We start from the raw sequence: 9,919 nt of genomic DNA, 5'->3' as shown, positions 1-9,919 counted from the left end.
GATTTGCAGCATGTCAGCTATTTTGTGGTGCTTTGTGCACACGCAACTTACTTTAGATGCAGCAAACTTAAGCCGTCAGATTGAAGGACCATAGGTCCTGGTTTGTACACAGATCATTAACAACGGCTAGCTCTGGAATATGTGCAAGCAGAAAAAATCTTTTAACCTAATCTGGAATGGTGTACGGATGTGATTCAAACTATGTGGTCCAAAGCTAGTGCTCTGACACAATTCAGCAAGAGCTTTCCTGTCTTCACTGATCAACCTAACAACATGATCCCCAGCCAGCTGATGCTATCTAAATAACTTAGAAACTACCAGAAAAAAAAAAAAAAAAAAAAAAAAAAAAAAAAAAAGGAAGACATGAGAAGCACCCAGAAAAGACTTAGGATAAAAAATGCGGAGTATGCTGGAATCCTTGCTTACTTGGAATCCTTCTCTCCATGTTTATCCTTAGACTTCTTTTTCTTCCAGAACTTGTGATATTTTTGCATTTTTTTCACCACCTACAAGCTCCTTTTCTATCTTTCTGTCTTTCCTTTCTATTTCACTTTCACTACCTTCTGCACGGGTATATTTTCTTTTTCTGTTTCCTTCTGTTTCATTTTTCTGGCGACAGTTCTCCAAATGAGCTGACACAGGTGGAAGCGCATGTCTTTCACGAGAATGTCTTCCGGAATGTTGCTGAGGTACCGAGCAACGATGCAAGTCTGCTCGGGGTGTGCTAAAGCGACGTACATCTTCCTCTCTCAAGAGGGAACCGTGAGGCCATCCGCTTTTGTAATGATAATGCTTATGTGACCTGCTGTAGTAAGTTGCAGTCAATCTGTCAAAGGCTGAATCGCCGTGAGAGAACTTTCTCTCTCTACTGTCTCCTGTTGCATGAGGTGAATAATAATCCTTGTAATAGCTACATCTTTCCCATCTCCGTGCTTCGTCTCGATAGTATCTTTCTCTGCTCCAACTTCTTTCCCCTTTGGATCGGTAGTACCTATTGCTACCTTGTTCTGATCTTCCTCCGCTGCCAGATCTGTACTTTGAATATTTGACTGCTCTTCTGCCATTCTCAGGGCTGTTTCTTTCACGAGGGAAAGATCTGTACCTGTTTCCCTCCCAGTACTCCTGCTTGTGACTCTTTTGCTCAACAAATTCCACGCTCTGAGAACACCTCCTCTTGCTGGAAGGACCTGCTTTTTGACTCTCCTTCTCTTCACTAGGAGCATGTTCCCTCTTTCTTCGGTAATGCTCTTTGTCAGTGGTTTTAGTCTTGTCCTTTGTATCTTGGCGTCTATCTGCAATAACTAAAGAGGAAAGATTGTTAGAGCTACATTCAGTGTCAGACTTGAGAGAGGAAGTTTGCCACAATTTCTCACCAGGCTCAGAAGAGTCTTTGCCGTACAAAACATTTTCTTTTGAAATGAGATCACGTTCTTTTGATCTTCTTGGTTTCTCCTTGTCTCCACGGTCATCACATTGGTACTGGGCGAGGTATTCATCATTCCCAGGAGATTTCGGAGGTTCCGCAACACTGCACAAAATAAAAACCCATTTCTCACTTCTGCTGAAGGACGTGAATATTAAGAGTAAAACCTTCCAAAGGCAAACAAACAAACAAAAACCTCTGGACTACAGGAACCCTCGCAAAGATATGCCATTTAGAAACCTCTCCTGTGATTAGGACACCTTCTTCAGCTCCCAGAGAAAGTGCTTTTTCCCCTCTTGCTTCTGAAGCCATTGCACTAAAAAAGCAAACGCATCTGTCTCCTTCCACCTGCTGCTCTGAGAAAAAAGGCATAGGGGCGAGCGGGGAACAGCCAATGTTTCTCCAGACAGTGGAGAAAAACGGAAAAACATTCTATAAAGGAACACAAGTTCTCCTTGAGGCACCAACCTGCATCAGAGTGATATGCTCAGTGCTGATCATTAGTTCTGTTCGTGACACTGGACACACAGTATGGAATTGTACTAATTTAAATCCTTCCATTAAATACTATTAGTAGACAGATAAAACTGTAACGAACTCCCATAAAGTCTTGTCTTAATCAGACTGTGCTCATTTTACCTCATTTCCTCTGACAAGCTGTTCAGCTGGCTGGCTGTGAGGGACTCCGTGATGACTTCTCGATTGACTGAAGGCATAGCTCCAGGCATCTGCAATTAAAACGCACAAGTCAGCAGACAAAAAAATACTATTTGTAGTAGTACTGAGGACTAGTCTTGTCAGAATTTCTCCATTAAATGGTAAGCAAGACCGCTGTGAGTTGTATGCATTATCTACACTTCAAAGATAACCCCGACTCACCCCCCAAAATCTACTTTATGAAACTTAGGAATTTTTATCTCAGCTGAGCTTAAGTTGACAAGTTCTAATGTAAGCTCAGGTCTGCAAATTCTAAGGGGATAATACCACAAAGTCTTACGATCACATGTGTGCTGTGTTTTCTCAGTATTTCACCTGAATTAGGAACACAATAAACACTCCCGAATACATCGTAGGTGAGAAATTCTCGATGGAGCAAATCTATGTTTCAAGCAATCCATTTGTTTTAGAAAAGAACATCTCAGAAGGTTTAACAGGTTCAACTCGGCAAGTGGAATCATCAAGTTTCAGTCCGTTTTCTTTAGATTCATTAACTAGCCTAATAGCACCATTTAGTGAATCTGTTTTTGGCAGCTCATGCTGGGATCTTCCTTTGTCAGCATTCTGACAGGAAGAATCGGAATGCTGCAATGTACGGACTACCTTTCCAACCAAAATTCCATTAGAGGACATTGCATTGCATTTCAAATTCCTTTGAAATAAGCCCTTTGACTCCTCCTCAGATTTTCCTGAAGATTCTGCACCATAAGGGACTGTGTTATCAGAGCTGAGTTTAGGATTTTCATTCACTGTTGGCTCCACAAAAATTTCATCAGAAACTTTTTTGTTTGTTTGCATTTGCTTCATTTGCATTACCAAATTTGTAATTGTGGATGAAGGAACAGCCTGGTAGAGATCTTCATCCTCCACAGCACTGCTAAGAAAGTCAGGCTGTGACACAGTCTGACGAGCAGGCAATTTATTGTGAATACTGATGGTGATCTTCTGTTTTCTTGACGTATCAGTAATTGAAGGCCTGGTAATTGCCTGGTTTTGAACACAGGCCATTGGTGGTGCTGAAGATGGCCTTTTTAGGGTGACACCAGTGGTCTTTGCGTCCTCTTTTATGGATCCATTTCCATTTAAACGGCTTGAATTCTGTATTTAGAAAGAAGAAATTGCAAGATGGATTAACGCAAACACTGCATGTAACATTTTGAAACACAAAACTCTCCTACTGAGTGTTTCTACAAATGGTCTTAACACCTAAAAAGAAAAACACACTGCCCTTTAAGGATAAATGCAAGTCCAATAAGCGTATTCAATTCCTGCTTTTGGTTTACTGCAGATTGGTATCAAATTAACATCATCTTTGAAAACCAGCCAAGCAACTTAACATTACCTGCTGCTATTCCCAAATATATTTATTTTCCCCTTTAAACATACCCTGAAAAGCCTGAAGTAATCGTTCTGGTGCTCAGGAATAAGACAATGAGTTTTCCCTGTCTTAGCTAAAGTGACGAGGATAGGAAAAACAAGTCCTCTTTTAAATGATTTGAGGATTAGTACACTCTGCTTAAATAGTCAAAGAGCGTAGCTCTCTGTGCTTTAGAAAGCTATCTTGGAGCTATAAAGTAATGGAGTCGCATGGCTGCACAATTTAGCAGTAACCACTGTTTGAATGACTCTGGCTGTAGCATGAGGGCTGTGAAGAAAGCTGCAGCGTGGGAAGGAAAACAAAACTAAGATGCCGAAAACCAAACAAAAAACCCCACACCAAACCCCAAACCCACTAGCAGTTTGGTGCCGTTATCTGCCCTCCCGCTTCCCTGAATTACCTTAATCATATGAGGAAGAAGTCGTGGTCCCATAAATCCAGCCTGCTTACTATTAGCCCCCTGCTGACCAGGAGGGAATGAACAGGGATAAGATGGTGCTGGCAAGTAAAACGCACGTTCTCCAAGTGTCAAATCATAGCGCCTTCAGAAAAGAGCAGTGATCGTAGTTTAGTTTTTCTTTCAGCCTACTCTTGGATTAAATCCCATCCTATCATTTTAGAGGTAAGACTATCACTTGCACAGCAAGAATTCATTCTTACACCACAGATGACCTTCATTTCTCTCCTTCTCTAAATTAGCCAGATACAGATAACACATAGATAGCAATTTACACAAGTGCTGCAGTTTAAGGCCAAGCAACAAAAGATAATAAACGACACAGAGAATTTCAGGTTAGACAGAACTGAATTAGACAAATAATAATCTTCTCCTGGGATAGCAAGAAAAACACTTGCAAAACAGAAAAATATCAATAACAGGAAAGTAAATCTCTTCTGAACACATTTTAAGATTTGTTATTACCTGATATAAAAAAGTACGTAAGCTTGCTGACCAAGAACTCTTTTAATGTCAGTACGCACTACTTTAGCATCATTCATCTGATACCAAAGTCCATTACCAGCCTGCAAATAAAGACAACGATTTCTTTAGGTGAATTGCACGTTTTCCAATTGAAATCACGGATAGGAACAAAATACACACATGTCAAATAAAAATATAATGAAATCTTTTTCCCTAGAAACAGTAGCTGCTAGTCATGCTTTAATTGGTTTGCCAGCACAACCTTTACCCTGTTAGAAATGCTGTTGACTTCTACCTTTACATAGCATATATAGTGTCCTGAGTGACAGCTGACACCGTGATGTACCAGCACCGCGTATAAGGCATAGAGCAGTGGTTCTCCCATTGACTGCGACATGTAGGCTCTCAGGTCCAAATACTCCGGATATTTCACCTCCTAAAGAGACACCAAGAAGATAGAAAAATTATCCCAGAGTACTTCGTGGACTAGCCAGAGAAAAACACTTCCAAAAAACACAGACTAGAATTTATTTCTAGAATATATTTCTAGAATATATTTCTTGATTCACTACAAATAAGTCTTCCCATAAACAACGGTTAAGACTAGAAGTTGCAGAGAACTGTTTCCTGATGAATCAGCCTTCTCAGAGGAAAGCATATGCTTCTTGTCAAGCGGGAACTTTATTGATATTAAGAGAAAGAATAAGCCATAGTCGTTAGTCTACAATTATTGTCTGAAAATATTAACAACTTTCAGCTTTGGGGGATGTCCCATTACACAATGATATAGTTGCATTACAGTGGTAAATATACCTTGTTGATCTTTCCACCTGTGAAATCTGCAAATCTTTTCAGTGATATTGTGAGAACCTTGGAAGAACGGTGTATGGTAAATCTCTTGGACGCAGGAACCATCTTTTTACACCTTAAAAACAAGCAGAGATAAGTGTTTGAAGGCATCTTCTTTTTTCGCCCCCAAAACAAACTCCTTTTAATGTCTCACGCATGCCTATGCTATTTGAATGATATTTACTTGCATAATAGGTTGGTCTTTTTTCTTTTCATAAACCCACGCACTGCGTGTCAGGTTTGTTAATACACAGAAGAAGGTAAATTTTCCCAACAACTCAGAGCATAGGGGGAACAGGAATCTCTCACGAAAGGGTATTACCAGGTTGGATGGCAAGGTACCATTTCTTGGTCTACAAAAGTGGCTATTTGAACTCCAGTCCTGGATACATTCTTTCAGCTTTCAAGGGAAATACAAATACTGAAAGCGGAACGAGAGAGCCTTGGTCCCCAGGACTAGAAATTGCAAATAATCTCCAACATAGGTCGACTATCAACATCAAAAATACAACAGAAGCACATGGTCATTCTACAGGAGGGAGACATTTAACAGTAGGAAGTCTTCATGTACTGAGCTTGTCTGGAAAGACACTGAAACCATCTGCCATCCTTTGAAACAAAATAGTTCAGTTTGACACATTGCCCGCTCCAAGGTAGGACCTACGGTGTAAGCAGTGAAAATCAGCCACTAGCCCAGAGAACAACGGAAACTGGGCAGTTTACATCAAGAAAAGTACTGTCGAGAGCTAATAAATAGAAAGAACAAAAGTAGCTCTTTTTGAATTCTGATGGCAAAATACAAGCCAGAGAATTGCAAACCCATAGGGAATGCCTATGAACAAGACTTCCCCCCTCCAAAGAAACAAAAATCCAAGTCTTTTATAAACTTCCACAAAACTTGTAAGTAGATCCAAAGTTTAGAGGTAGTCCAACAGAGTCATGCAACATAGAAAACTGACGTCAAAATCTTACTCGCTACATTTATAGCAATTCTCTCCATCCAGCTCTTCAGGTTTCACAAAGAGTTCCAGAGCTCTGCTAACAGATGAAACCGCCTAGAGCAGTGAGAAAGAAGAGCGTAAAGTCACCGTAATTCAGAATTCCACAGACATACTAGTAGTTTATAAGAGAATCTTACTAACATACTCAAGCGATCTACTGTGAAGAAGGAGGCAGAAAGAGCATGCTCAGCATTGACCTCACCTGGAAGGCATTTGACTTTGGAACAAATACTTTTCCAGTAGCCTAGACAGCATCTATAATGTGCTTTGTCATCAATACTGGGGACAAATTCATCAGTCTAACAATTAGATGTATATTGAGGTAGAACAACAAAGAAGTATGACAGCATTATAATTTTTGCAGAAAGAGAATTCTTTCCCCTTAAACCCAATGCAAATGTGGAGACTATTTACATGGGTTCCACGGAAGGACAAAGTCCAATCCACTTCCTTAGCACCACCAAGCTCTTACGTTTTAACATTATATGTGGTTTGTTTTTTTAAGTTAAACAAGTTTAATTTAGAAAGTCATGCATGTACTTAAACATCATGAATTATATTTAGAAAACATCTTACCTTTATATCCAAAGTGATATCAAGAAATGCCTCATACGTATCCGAAACTGCTTTGCAATTCAAGCACTTCACTGGAAACAAAATATAAATGCTTAACATTATGTGAAGGAGACTAACTGTCCAAATTCAAGTTGTTGACAGATACTACTTTAGACAAACTACAGACTGCTTTACTACCGACAAAAGACACAGATCAGTTCTAAGGACAGGAATATTTTTTCAAGTACCTCTCGATCTTAGAAATCCTCCAAATATTTGATGAATGATGGTGGTAGCTTGAGAAGATCTGTCCAATCTGGAAATAAATTATAATCAGACCTCAGAAGATTTAAGGCACAGAGTTAACTCTTCAAAGAGTTTGATGAAAACCAAGGATGATGTAGACTTTCGTTGCTGATAGTAAATAAGGCACTAAAAGGTGCTAGAGATCATTTTTGAGAGTAAATAAAGGACTAGAAGGTGCTAGAGAATGTATGAAAGTGAACTTGTTTATGCTTACTCGGTGCTTCCGTTCAAGCACGCTTCCTGCATAGCATCAACAGTATAGCGCAAGAACTCGTGTGCGTCTTCTTGACTGCCAAAACGGAAATGTTGTCCTATTCCTAAACAAGAAGATGATAGTATTGACCTCATTTAAAAATGAAATCATTCTTGTATTTCTAAAATCTCTCTTCATTTGAGTGTTAAAACCACTTAGACACATCAAATAATTATTTGAAGATTACAAGCTATCGAAAAGAAACACATCTGAAGCCACTTACGACTGAGATTACTGATAACATGCGTGGGCTCGATGGCATCAACAGTGCAACGCAGGGCCTGGTTAATGTGAGTCTCCATCGTGCACATCATGCAAAAATCTTGTTCACGACCTGAAGAGTGAAAGAACAAAGCATCCCAGTCCAGCGAAATATCCATAACTACAAACATCTAAGTACAATTTAAACTATAGATACAATATCCACTCTCCTTGCTACATTCTATTCTCCCAAGATGCCAATGTCCCAACAGTCTTGTAACATTTCATTTCACACAACTTTACAGAATAAAAATATCCACTAAGCCTGTATTCAAATGCATGTTGTGATGAGAAATCTAAAAGACTACTGCAAAGTCGCAGTTGTAAAGGCTGACAGGAATGTGAACTCCACAGCCTGCAAAATGTATTACTCTCTAAAATTACTACTAAATGCATTACTGTCCAATGCACTTCATTATTCCCATGAAGCAATAAATGATCCTTTAATAAACAAACAAACAAACAAATAACTAAATAAATAAACCATGGTGCATTAATTGCACTCCATATGCTATTCGGAGCCCACTGCTAATACAGTGCTCAAAGCCAGCTTCTACAGGTAAAATCAGGCAAATAAGCTTATCTCACAGAATCACTGCTGTTCTTTCACCTTCAGAGCTATCCAACAGATTCAAAATACTGTTAGAAAGTACTCACATGACTGGCTGTGCTCAAGAGAAAGCATGTAATTGGCAAGTGGGGGTGTGTAGGTCAAACACTGTAGAGTAGCATTAAGAAAACATGTGTTGCCAAGATTGTACAGGCCAACTCCAACACTTTGTGTTTCTCGCCAATCCATACAAATCTTCTCAGGTGGAAAAAGAATGCTCTGTGGCAGAGCAATTCCATCATTAACGACTGCAAGAAAGTTAAATTTAAAAAGAGATCTTGTTTGTTTGTTTCTAAGAAAGGTATTTAAAAAAATACTATTCTGCAGGAGCACCTAGAGGGGCTAGCTACAATCCAAACCAGAAAAACTTATTGCAGACAGCTTTAATACCACCAAATTCAAATTGGCTGGTCAACACAATGTTTTGGGAAAAAAAAAAAAAAAAAAAAAACAACTTTAGTCAACCATTTTAATTTTTCTAAGGCAAGGCTAACTGCCATTCTGTTTGTAGCACCTAATGCCAAGTTCCTCTCCATCTATAATCTTTAACCTGATTAACTCAACTACTGTTTTTTTCCTTATTATAACTTAAACCACAAACTTAGACTTGAAATTATACGGTAAAAACGTAAAAACTAGGAACTAGGAATGACGGTACCCCTACAGATACCAGATCTTTTCCTGAGCAATGTTATCCTTCAAAAAACCTGTGAAAAATGGAAGCTGTGAATAGCAACAATCAAACACTTTTCTTTGCAAAACAGAAAAGACATGGAGGAATCTGTGCATTACAAAAAGCTCCCCATATTTCTCTGTTGACTGTAAATATATCAAAATTAATTTCTGTAACATCAGTCACTTCAGTTGCCTTAGGGGATTCGCTTTTGAAGTCTTTGTTCACAGTAGTCCCCTTCTCTATCAGTGCAACAAGTAAGAACTGCATTTTCTACTTTTGCTTTGAAGACAATGGAGGCAGGATAAAACGCACACTTACTTAGATCTCTTGGGGCAAAAGCCTTAGATTTTTCAGATGATCTACAGTAAATAGCACCTCCACGTCCTTGGGCCACAGAGACTTGGCTTGAATCTTCTGCAGGCACTATCCGGCCCCAGTTGGCGGTGCGTGACATCAGTATTTTAGTACTTGGTTTCTTGGATTTGCCAGACCGCCTTGAAGAGGGCTTTTTAGGCTTTGAAGATTTGGGCTTCTTAGCTACGGTCATTGTTCACATCTGCAACAGAGACAGAAGTTCTGGTTGACGTAAGACTATCAAGAAGAATTCCAAGAAGAAAAGAGTAACAGAAGTCCTGTCACTTAATCTCAAAGAAACAGCCTTAAGAACTAAATCGCTGGTATGAATGATTTAAAAAGAATCCCCAAACTAAACACACAAAGTGAAAATTTCCATCTAAACTCTATCAGTATTACTTTTCGCTTCTGCAGAACTAGTGGCCGATGCCATTTCTTTCCCTTCCGTAGGATTTTAATCCATTACAACTCTGGAGTCTTTTTAATATAAAAATGTAGAAGACATTCTCTGAGGGGAATCAGTTATTTATTGATTTCCGGAGTTTCGCAATTATCTGTTAATTAGTACCTATGATCTAATAGATAATTGTTGCAATTATCTATTGCTGGCATTA

General features: G+C 39.1%; 1 pseudogene across 1 annotated transcript; it reads right to left on the bottom strand.

The window, feature by feature from the left end:
- Nucleotides 1-205: 205 nt before the first annotated feature.
- Nucleotides 206-9,498, bottom strand: LOC311216092 (ubiquitin carboxyl-terminal hydrolase 42-like; annotated as a pseudogene). Its single transcript has 14 exons — nt 9,270-9,498; nt 8,323-8,523; nt 7,628-7,738; nt 7,366-7,468; nt 7,094-7,161; nt 6,867-6,937; nt 6,262-6,344; nt 5,254-5,365; nt 4,736-4,876; nt 4,441-4,541; nt 3,919-4,060; nt 2,525-3,238; nt 2,063-2,151; nt 206-1,078 (listed from the first exon to the last, which is right to left on the bottom strand). The product of its transcript is annotated as a ubiquitin carboxyl-terminal hydrolase 42-like (transcript).
- Nucleotides 9,499-9,919: the final 421 nt, after the last annotated feature.

Source organism: Netta rufina (assembly GCF_964035555.1).
Source record: "Netta rufina genome assembly, chromosome: 18".
NCBI lineage: Eukaryota > Metazoa > Chordata > Aves > Anseriformes > Anatidae > Netta > Netta rufina.
Note: the sequence above shows the minus strand (reverse complement) of the source record. Positions and strands in the feature narration are given on the sequence as shown.